Source organism: Morus notabilis, unplaced genomic scaffold (genome assembly GCF_000414095.1).
Source record: "Morus notabilis unplaced genomic scaffold, ASM41409v2 Scaffold63, whole genome shotgun sequence".
Classification (NCBI taxonomy): domain Eukaryota; kingdom Viridiplantae; phylum Streptophyta; class Magnoliopsida; order Rosales; family Moraceae; genus Morus; species Morus notabilis.
In genome coordinates, this window is record NW_010365950.1 from 302,627 (window position 1) to 314,946 (window position 12,320).

The window sequence follows — 12,320 nt, forward strand, 5'->3', positions numbered from 1 at the left end:
GGCTTAGTTCCAATGTTCATCATCCAGGTGTTTTCTTTCCATGTCTTTTTCATATTGCATATATTTTTAGACATTGAGGACACTGTCTGATTTTGGGTTGGGGGTGGTGAGCATATTCATGCGTGAGATTAATTTTTGTCCTGTTGTTAATTTTGGATCAAAATTTTTATCAAAATTTTTGCGAGATTATCTGAGTATGATTTCAAAATGTTCGGTTTGAGTCAGTTTTTGCTATCTTAATAACCAAGAAATGATTTCCAGAGTTCTTTTTGAGCACATGCCAAACATTGTGGTAAGATGGTTGTTAACACATTTAGTTGAGAAAAACTCCCAAGTTTAAGTTTTTCATTTTTGGTGAGTTGTGAGAATTGAGAAAACAACTTTTTGAACTTTCACTAATCTTTTGAGTTGGTTGAGTCATTAACGAAGCACCTTTACTTGACTTGCAACATTTGCTTGAGGGATGATTTCAGGTTAGAAATAATTTTTAAAATGTGAGCCATGTGTTGTAAATATTTATCATATTTCTTTTTGTATTTCAAAAAAAAAAAAAAAGAAAGAGCAAGAGCAACATTTCATCATCAATGTTTACGTAGTTTGGTTGCAATCACGTCTTGTGCTACATAGCAGCCAGTCAAAAGAATGCCTTACTACATCTGCTTCAACAAATATATGTTGTCTCTTGCCTAAAACAAAAACAAAAACAAAAAAATGAGGGAAAAAAAAACAAAAGAAGAAAAGTTTGTGTATATTTGTTTGTAATTTTCGGCTCTTTGTTTGTTTATGAGATTCTCCTTTAGACCAGAATGAAATCCCAAAAGCTTGTTTATGGTTTGAGTGATGGTTTGTTCAAGATATTTAATTTGCCTATCATTTGATCAATGTTTGTTTATTAGCTTGTCCTTAAAATTGCCTTCTCTCATTTGAGCGTTGACTAATTGACTTCCAACTCCATGAGTGAAAACCCTTTGCATTAAAATATTTATGACACCCGTAAGGTAAATGGAGTTGAGACTTTTTCTTGGTGAGTTTTTCAATGCTATTTGTGTTATGGATTGTGGTAAGAGGGATACGGTTTGGTGCACACATACACGACTCTGAAGTTATGACTAAAGTAGTTTTGATAGCATTTTCTGATGATTTACTAATGTTTTGTTTGATTGCTTAGGTGATTTTGCAGGTTTTGATCTAGATTTTGATAGCATTTTCCGCGGGACCCAGTTGTCCCCGCGCTTACGCGCGTTTGGCGCGCACGGATCCTTCCCCCGGGCGAGTCTCCTCCAAGCGCGCGTCAAGGCATTTTTCATTTCCTCTTCGCGTGGGTCCGCGTCGCAGCAACCTCCCAATCAGTTTGCGCCACGTGTCCCAACTGTCGGCCTTTTTCTTTCTCTCCGCCTCTCAGCCTACCGACACGTGTCTTTGCACAGTTGCATCTCCTCCTTCCGCAAATCAGCGCGCGCCACGCGTCAGGTCTTCCCCCTGCGTGGAACCAGCTATGCAACAATTTTTCCTCTTCACGAATTAGCATGCGCCATGTGTCCTAGCCTTTTGCTCTTCCTTTTTGTTGCCGTTTGTGTCCGTTGAGCCAGCTGAGGAGTGCAACGCTTGTTCTTCTTCTTCAGCCTGAAACCATTTCTGATGGTTTCCTTTCTCATTAAGTTTTAGTTTTTATCATCCTAATTAATCATTTGTAAATTTCAATTAATTTTAGAACGTTTGTTTTTGGTTGGTTACTGATTGTAACCTATGGCATGGCCCAGAAACTCTATAAAAAGGGGCATGTCAAAGTGTTTAGGTTGTTGATTTTAGAGCCTAAATTCTCACACATTTTCTCTTGTTTTCTTGTTCTTATTCTCATACTTTCTTTTTACAATTTTATGGGAATTATGTGCAAGTTAGGCTAGAGTATTTAGGTGAGGCTAGAGATGATCCTATATGCAAGTTTAACTCAGACGCTGTCTTTTCTCATCATCATCACAGTCACTATTATGTCATCAACATATACTAAGAGGACCATAACTCCCCCTGAGGATGAATGCTTGACAAATAAAGTATGGTCTCCTTGACTTTGCCGATATCCCATAGCCGTCATTACCTTTGTAAATCTTCCAAACCATGTTCGTGGTGATTGCTTAAGCCCATGCAAAGCCTTCTTTAATCTACATACTGTGTGTGCAGCTAGATTATGCCCATAACCCGGTGGGACTTCAATGTAGATTTCCTCCTCTAATTCTCCATGCAAAAATGTATTCTTGACATCAAACTGCTATAACTCCCAATTGTAGTTGGCTGCTATTGATAACAAAACTCTTGTCGTGTTCATTTTAGCCACCGGAGCAAATGTCTATTGGTAATCAATCCCATAAGTCTGAGTATAACCCTTGGCAACCAACCTAACCTTGTATCTTTCTATTAAACCATCTGCTCTATATTTCACTATATACACCCATTTACATCCCACTGGCTTCTTCCCTTCAGGCAATTTCACAAGCTCCCAAGTTTTATTTTTCCCCAATGCCTCCATCTCCAAATTCATAGCCTATCTCAATTTTTCATTAGTTAAAGCCTCAGACAAGTTGGTAGGGATGACAATAGTGTTAACGCTGACAAGAAAGGCTTTATGGGATGGTGAGAGTTTTTCAAAGGAAAGAAATTGGGCAAATGCGTATAAAGGTCGATTCACACATTCTCTGACCCCTTTCCTAATGACAATGGGAAGATCTTGGTCATCATTATTCGTATAAGTTTTAGGTTGAGATAAAGGATTAGACATTGTTACCTCATTTCTAGAACTCAGGTTGGAGTCTTGAACTTGCACAAATTCTGGGATAACCTTATTCCTTCTTGAAAACACCTTGCCTTTGCCAAATCTTACATTCTCTAGGACAGAATTCGGGTTGTTTAGATTTACAGACTCGGACTCAGTGGAATGAGACTCGGGAGGCTCAATTTCAGTGGAATGGGGCTCGGGTTGTTCAGTGGAATGAGGCTCGAGTTGTTTAGTGGAATAAGGCTCAGGTTGTTCAGTGGAATAAGGCTCGAGTTTTGATGGATGAAGATCAAGAGATAGAAAGTCCCCCATGTCCTTATCTTCTCTTACTGAATTCTCCCCCTGAAGATAAGGAACAATGATATAGGATTTTTCTTCATGAAAAGTAATATCAACCGAGACATAGAACCTTTTTGAGGGGGGGTGATAACACTTATATCCTTTATGAGTGGAAGAATAGCCCACAAAAACACATTTTACCTTCCTTGGATCAAACTTCCATCTGTTTGGAATATGAACATGGACAAATGCCATACACCCGAATATCCTAGGAACAAGGTTATTTGTAGTGTGTAGATTTGGATAGAATGAGGCGAGTACATCCATTGGACTTTTGTAACCCAAGATTCTAGAAGGCAAATGATTTACAAAGTGAGTAGATGTAAGAATTGCTTCCCCCTAAAAGGATTTAGGCACATTTTTTTTGGAATATAAAGGATCGGGTGGAATTGAGAAGATGACAATTTTTCATCTCTGCCACCCCATTTTACTGTGGAGTATTGACACACGATGATTCATGGATGATCCCTTCCTTTTGGAAATATGGAGTTAGGACTTGATTGAAATAGTCCCTAGCATTGTCTGATCTGAATCGCTTTATGTTAACCCAAATTGGGTTTTTACCATAGAGCAAAAATTTGAAAGAACATGACAAACATCAGATTTCTATTTAAGCAAAAAAATCCAAGTGACTCGGGTACAATCATCGATAAATGAGACAAACCATTTTGCCGCTGTCACATTAGGAATAGTAGAAGGACCCCAAATATCACTATGAATGAGATAAAAACCAAAAGAGATTCTTTTATTACTAATTGGAAAAGGTACACGCTTGTGTTTAGCCAGTTCACATACTTCACAATGAAAATGTTCAATATCTAGACCTTTAAATAAGGAAGGAAACAATATTTGGTAATCCTAAAAGATGAATGTCCAAGTCGGTGATGGTGAAGCCAAATTTTTTATTTATTTGATGAGAAAACCTCGGAGACAAAAGAGTGAGAGGTTTTTCCCTTGGTAATACTTGATTGACAAGGTGTTTCAAGAAGATAAAGTCCATCCCATTCTCTAGCACGTCCAATCGTCTTCCCCGAATCCTCGTCCTTAAATAAACAATAACTATGATGAAAAAGCACTTTACAATGTCAATCTTTGGTAAGTTTTTGGACAGAAACAAGGTTTGTGGTCAACCAAAGAACATGAAGAACTTTTTTTAATGTCAAAGATGGGCTTATTTTAACATCTCATATGCCTGCCACAGTAGTTAATGATCCATCTGCCGTAGTGATTTTTCTGCTGCTTGAACATGGGACATATAAGGAAAACATGTTTGGTGAATGGGTCATGTGGTCAGTAGCATCTGAGTCAATGAACCAGGAGCCGGTAAGGGTTATATCTGAGATATTTAATCCAATGGAAAATGAAGACTTACCTGAATACGCCAATGAACAAGTACCTGATGGTTTGTCGAGATTGCCGATAAATGATCTCACTCTTTCGATTTTCTCTTGGCTGAGACTCCCCATCTCTTGCGACGTTCCTTCATTTTGTTGCACGGTTGCAACATGAGCTTGTCCACTACCCTTCGGTTGTTCTCCCTTCTGCCTCCATTCTTGGCTTGGTGGTTTCCCATGCAACTTCCAACATCTTTCACGAGTATGGCGTGCTTTGTTGCAATAAGTGCACCATAAAGTATCCTTGTAGTCACAGTTTTGGGCCTTTTGCTGACCAACCTTGACATTCTTAGGTGCCGGTGTCTTCTCTCCATTCATGGCTAGTTTGCTTCCACCACTGGCCACTATAGCTGAGCCATAAGTGTTTTTCGGATCAAGCATTATTTCCCTTCTGCTTTCTTCTCCCCAAATAATTGCCACCACTTCATTGAAACATAGGACCTCCTGTTTACCAAGAATCTAAATTCTAACCATTTCAAACCCTGGATTGAGTCCAACAAGAAAATTATAGACTCTATCTTACTCAATAAAATTCTTTATAACTGCAGCATATTCAGGGCACTTGGTTTTTATCAACCAATAATGATCCAGTTCTTGCCACAAGACATTCATTTGATTTGCATACTCAGTGACTGTTCTTTCTCGTTGTCTCATTGCGATTGTCTTCACCTTAACATCATAAACTCGAGCCGCATCTCTCTCACCTTGGAGTATGTTTGTTGAATTGCATCCCATATATCTTTGGCGGTTGCCAAAAACATATATGTATCACTAATTTCCAGAGTCATCGAGTTCCACAACCACGCCATAATCATTAAATCCTCCTCATCCCATGCCTCAAATTTGGGATCCTCCGGTTTTGGTCCTGTCCCTAAGAGATGGCTAATTTTTCCTTTGCCTTTCAGCACAGTCCGAACTAGTTAGGACCATTTAAGATAGTTCTTCCCATTCAGTCTATATGCAGCCTAGATATTCTGCAATTTTCCAACCTGCTGAGACCGTATAGTCTCTGTTTCTTCCAGCGATGTTGCACCTGTTGTTTCTGCCACTTTTGACACCTTCCAAAGCAGTTTTGAAGGCAATTAAGGCCGGTCTTTTGCTGCAAATTTCACCAGCAATGAAAGCTGGTTTGATCGGAGCACTTCTAGAAAACAACATGATAATTCTGACGATGAAGGCCGGAAAGAAAAATCCCTTGATAATTGCGGCGATGAAGGCCGAAAAAAAAATCCCAGAGATTAAAGCCTAAGGCTCTGATACTATGTGGGAAAAATAGGAGGAGAAGAATTTTTCTTATTGATTTGATAATTCATGTACAGCCAGCCCCTTAGGGTTTTATACAAAAGAATAGAATCTTCTAGGTTATCCTTTATCCCATTATTCATGGGATATCAGAAAACTATCCGATCACCCTAATCCTAGGGATACAAAATTCAAACTTTCCTAATATCCTATTTACAAAAATAATAAGATTATGTTTTCCACACTTATCATGGTTTCTCTAAGGAAGGTCAACTTGAAAAATTCCTCAACAACTTATGTCTCCAAACAAGAATTTGGTTGGAAAGAGGAGATGGTACCACCATTTTCTACCAACAATCTGTGGATGAAGCCTACTACCTGTTGGAAGACATGGCTGAGTTCGACCATTGGATTGGAATTGTTCAAGGAATAACTAAGGTTGGGAGGACAATTCTAACATTATAGAGCCATGGTATGACACTCAACCTTAAGAATCGGAGTCCTTACTTGAATTATAAGCTTTAGTTGTTCAAATAAATATGAGGGACTTTGAAGCCATGATGACTCAAAGTATGGCAAGTGTCAATGAAGATCTTGCAAGAAGTAGGGAGGAATTAAGACATCACATGGAAGAACTTAGATCATCAACCATGGCTGTTCCAGTCCAATTGGGTACATGCAAGAATGCCATATTGAAGAGCCGATACCAAGAGAGGAGTACATGGAGAGTTTTGATGAAGATTTTCTAAGTGAGGTAGAGAATCAAGATTTGATCACTGAAGAAGAATAAAAAAACAAGTATATGTGTTGAAGAAGAGATATTCGATATCAATTATACCAAATATTAGGAGTAATTAGACATGATCATAAGAGATTAAGTCAAAGAGCATGATTGAAGGAGATTAGGAAAGTTGTGATTAGAGTTGATTTTGTACAGCTATTAGTTTTCTATAGTTTTTAGTCTTTCCTAAAATAGTTTTCTTGTATTCTATATTTAAGTGTACATTGTAAACATACCGAGTAAGTAAGAATATACATACTTTTATTCTCTATATTCATTTATATGGTATCACAGAGTTGATCCCTTTGGTCCCTCTGAACCCCAGTCGTCCTCTTTGAACCCTAGCCGTCCTTTTATAATGTCTGAAACTATATCATAGTCCACAAACACCTTTGTGAACCAGTCAAAGACCACTAAAACTGATTCTTCCATTATACACGTTTCTGCCCATGATTCTCGTTCTGTCCAGATCAATACAATACTATTGAATGGAGAAAATTGCATGCGCTGGTCTCAGTCTGTGTGCATGTACATCCATGGTAGAGGCAAGATTGGATACTTGACAGGAGAAAAGAAGGAACCTGCCTAAGAAGATCCTTCTCATCCAACATGGGATGCTAAAAACTCTATGGTGATGACGTGGTTAGTGAATTCTATGGAGGAAGAAATTAGCTCTAACTACATGTGTTACCACATTGCTAAGGAACTTTGGGACAACATCAATCAAATGTATTCAGACTTAGGAAATCAGTCCCAAGTGTATGAATTAACACTGAAACTCGGGGAAATCCGCCAAAGTGAGGGAAGTGTTACAAAATATTTTAATTCTCTGAAACTCTTGTGGCTAGATTTAGATTTATTCAATGACTATGAGTGGAAATCTCCTAAGGACTACAACCATTATAAGAAGACTGTGGAGGATAATCGTATTTTGAAATTCCCTATTAGACTCAATATTGAGTTTAATGAGGTTAGAGGAAGAATAATTAGTAGACAACCCATTCCATCACTTAGAGAAGTTTTTTATGAGGTTCGTCGAGAGGAAGGTCGTCGAATTGTCATGCTTGGTAAGAAAATACCATGCCATAATGTTTAAAACTCTACCCTTGCCACTACCGAGGCCCATGCTAGCCATTTCAACCCTCAAAAATCTGAAGAGAAACCTCGTGTGTGGTGTGATAATTGCAACAAGTCACGCCATACGCGTGATACCTATTGGAAGCTCCATGAAAAACCAGCAAACTGGAAAGGCAAACACAAAGGCAGATTCAATTCCTCACCTTCTACACATGAAGCCAGAACTGTTCTTTTTAGCAAAGCGCAGGTTGATCACATTCGTAAGCTGCTGAAATCTAACTCAAGATTATTGGGTACTCCTAGTGCTTCTCTTGCTCAAATAGGTAGAGAATTGGTTGCCTTATCCTATTTTTCGTAATCTACTCCTTAGATAATAGATTCAGGAGCCTCTGACCATATGATGAGTTTTTCTCGTTTATTTCATACTTGTACTCCTTGTTTTGGCCATGAAAAAATTTGTATAGCAGATAGATCTCTTTCATCCATTACCGACAAAGGTTTGATAAAAATATCTAATACCTTATCACTCAAATCTGTTCTTCATGTACCAAAACCTCCTTTTTCGAATCTCATTATGTGTTTCATGAGAGGAACTCGAGGACGATGATTGGCAGTGCTAAGGTGATAGACGACCTTTACTATTTAGAAGATGGAAACCCAGGAGTGAAAAAGCTCAATGCTTAAGTAGTATTAGTTTTATTTCTATTAAGGATCAAATAGTGCTTTGGCACTACAGACTAGGACATCCTAGTTTTTCCTATCTAAAAACATTATTTCCCATGTTATTTCGTGGTGTGGATTATTCAAAACTCTATTGTTGAAACTGTAACTTATCAAAAAGTCAGAGGACTGCTTCTTCTTCCAAACCTTATCAATCTTCAAAACCATTTTACTTAATTCACAATGATGTTTGGGGTCCTTTGAGGATCAAAACTCTTTCTGGCAGAAAATGGTTTGTAACTTTTATCGACGATCATACTCATTTATTTTGGATCTATTTAATGAGTGAAAAATCTGAGGTTGAGAACTTGTTCAAAAATTTTTATACAATAGGTGAAACTCAATTTCAAACTAAACTAGGAATTCTGCACACTGATAATGGCACTGAATATTTCAATGAAATTAACTTTTATCGACGATCATACTCGTTTATTTTGGATCTATTTAATGAGTGAAAAATCTGAGGTTGAGAACTTGTTCAAAAATTTTTATACAATGTGTGAAACTCAATTTCAAACTAAAATAGGAATTTTGCACACTGATAATGGCACTGAATATTTCAATTAAATTCTTGGAAGTTTTTTAAGAGAAAGGGGGATTCATCAACAATCAACTTGTGTTGACGCACCTCAGCAAAATGGTATTGCCGAGAGGAAAAAAAAACATTTACTTGAAGTCTTTCGTGCCATTATGGTTTCAATGAATATTCCTAAATACCTTTGGGGTGATGCAGTTTTAACAGCAGCTTATTTAATTAATAGGAAGCCTACTCATGTTTTAAACTATAGTACTCCTCTTAATAGTCTAAAAACATTTTTTCCCTCTTTTTGTATTCAATATGATTTGCCTCTTAAAATATTTAGTTGTACCGCTTATGTTCACCTAACTAATAAGGAGCGGTCCAAGCTGGATCCAAGGGCTAAAAATGCATATTTATAGGCTATGCTCCAAATAAAATGGGGTATAAATGTTTTAACCCAACAACTCGAAATGTATTTGTTACTATGGATGCATCTTTTCTTGAATATCAACCTTACTTTTAAAAAAAAAAAATTTCCTTCAGGGGGAGAAACTATTGAAGAAGAAAATTTTTGGGATGTTATTTCTACTTCTACTCCTTTACCTAAAATTGTGAATGCACCGCCTAATAATAAGGATATTCTTCCAGTTATTCATAATAATAATGTTCCTAACTTTATTTTACCAAGCATTGTTTATATTTCGACAGGGGGAGAAATACTACCAACCATTTCGAAGGAAAGTAACTTAGAGCTTCAGGTTTACTCAAGGAGGAAGAATCGAAAAAATAGGAAAGAGCCTACTATTCCCTTGGTACAAGCTCAATTTGAGGCTCTTTCCTTGAGTTCATCCCTCTCTGTTGGGCGGATTCTTCGGATAAACCTCTTTCATTCTACCTCTTGCCTGGGTCTTTTCTGTACCTTGGTTATCTTCCTATTCAGTCAGTATGCCTCTTTGCACACCTTCCCTCCCATCCAATTCGGTGCCTAGCCTCTTTCCTCGATGCAGCAACCTGAGATAGTTGAATTAGATGTCATGTCAGTTCCTCTAGCAGATCCGTGCCATCTTTCATAATGACAGCTCAGACTTCATTTTAATGCTTTGGACAAGCCCTCCTGGGCGATCTTCTCCGGTACACTCCAGGTACTCTGGACACTTTTTCACATAATAGTACTTCCTTTGAACCAACTAATGTCACTATTCCTGGTGGGTCTCTCATACAAGAACTCTGTGATCTTGATATTCCTATAGCCAGTAGAAAAGGAAAGCGTTCTTACACCAATTACCCAATAGCTAAATATTTATCCTATGACAAACTTTCTCCTAAACATAAGACCTATACATCTAAAATCTCTGACTTGTTTGTCCTGAGAAACATCCAGGAAGTGCTTGATAATCCCGATTGGAAATCAGTAGTGACGGAAGAGATGAATGCTCTAAAAAAAAGTGGAACATAAGAGACTGAGGATTTACCAAGAGGCAAAAAAATAGTCGGTTGTAAATGGGTATTTGCTATAAAATGCAAGGCTGATTGAAGTATAGAAAGATACAAGGCGAGACTTGTGGCTAAAGGGTTTACTCAAACTTATGATATTGATTACCAAGAAACGTTTGCCCCTGCAGCCAAGATTAATTCTATCCGTGTGTTACTGTCTCTTGCAGTTAATTCCAACTGGCCATTATACCAGTTATACGTGAAGAATGCCTTTCTTAATGGCAATTTGGAAGAATAGGCGTTCATGAGTCTACCTCTAGGATTTGAAACGTTTTCTGGCCGAGACAAAGTCTGTAGACTCAAGAAGTCCTTATATGGTCTTAAGCAGTCTCTAAGGGCGTGGTTTGAACATTTTGGAAAAGCTATAAAGAATCATGGCTATCATCAAAGTCAAGCGGACCATACCATGTTCTACAAACACTCTAAAGAGGGAAAAATTACAATTCTAATTGTTTATGTGGATGACATAATTTTAACAAGTGATGATTTTGAAGAAATGACAGACTAAAGAAAAAACTAGCAGAAGACATCGAGATCAAAGACCTGGGGACACTAAAATGCTTTCTTGGCATGGAATTTGTAAGATCAAAAGCATGAATTGTTGTAAATCAAAGAAAGTATATCCTTAATTTACTCGGTGAAACAGGCCTTCTGGGATGTAAAACTGTTGAAACTCCAATTGAAGCCAACTTGAAGCTTACTCCAGCAAAACCATAAGATGCGATTGATAGGGAGAAATTTTAGCGATTGGTAGGTAGATTAATCTACTTGTCACATACTCGTCTTGATATAGCCTTCGCCGTAAGCATGGTGAGTAAATTCATGCATTCACCGGAACAAGAGCACTTTGATGCAGCCTATAGGATTTTGAGATATCTAAAGGGGACGCCTGGTAGAGGACTAATGTTTAAAAAGAGTGATAATCTACAAGTTGAAGTCTATACAGATGCGAATTAGGCAGGAAGCATGACTGACAGATGATCAACTTCAGGATATTGCACTTTTGTTAGATGAAATTTAGTTACCTGGCGGAGTAAAACGCAAAATGTAGTAGCAAAAAGTAGCGCCGAGGCTGAATTTAGGTCTCTTGCACATGGGATTTGTGAGGTGATATGGATCAAAAGATTATTTAAGGATTTGAAGATCTCTATTCCAGTTCCCATAAAGGTTTACTGCGACAACAAGGCTCCCATTTCAATAGCTCACAATCCAGTTGTACATGATAGAACAAAGCACATTGAAGTTGACAAGCACTTCATCAAAGAAAAAATTGAGAGGGGCCTAATCTGCGTTTTCTATGTACCAACCATTCAACATACATCTGATATACTTACTAAAGGACTACAGAAGAGACAGTTTGAATTCCTAGTAAGCAAGCTAGCTATGGAGCACATCTATAAGCCAGCTTGAGGAAGAGTGTTGAAGAATGAAATATTAGGTATCAATTATACCGAATATTAGGAATATTAGACATGATCATAAGAGATTGAGTCAAAGAGCATGATTGAAGGAGATTTTCTGTATTTAAGTGTACATTGTGAACCTACCGAGTAAGTAAGAATAAACATACTTTTCTTCTCCATATTCGTTTATACTATGATTCCCAACTTATTGTGCCACTACCGAATGTTCAAGCACATATACCAACAAGAGCATCATTCCTCCATGCCCATTAAGTACATCCACCAACGCCAAGCTATGTTGGGTCGACGAGTGAAAGATTTTCATATCATACCTTGAGGGCATTCACAACCTATACCCCTATGTAGTGTTCTACGACACTTACTATGGGGGGAAACCGTATTTTGATGAGTGAAAATGAGTCCGATCGTCAAGCTGAAAACGTTAAACCAAACGCTTATTGAGAGGCAACTCAACGGATGAAGAGTGCACCACATGAGATTTGATCTCTCTTACTCTCCTGCATTCTATCATTTTATTGCTTTCTTTTTTTCAGTATTTTTGTTTTTGTTTTCACTCTTT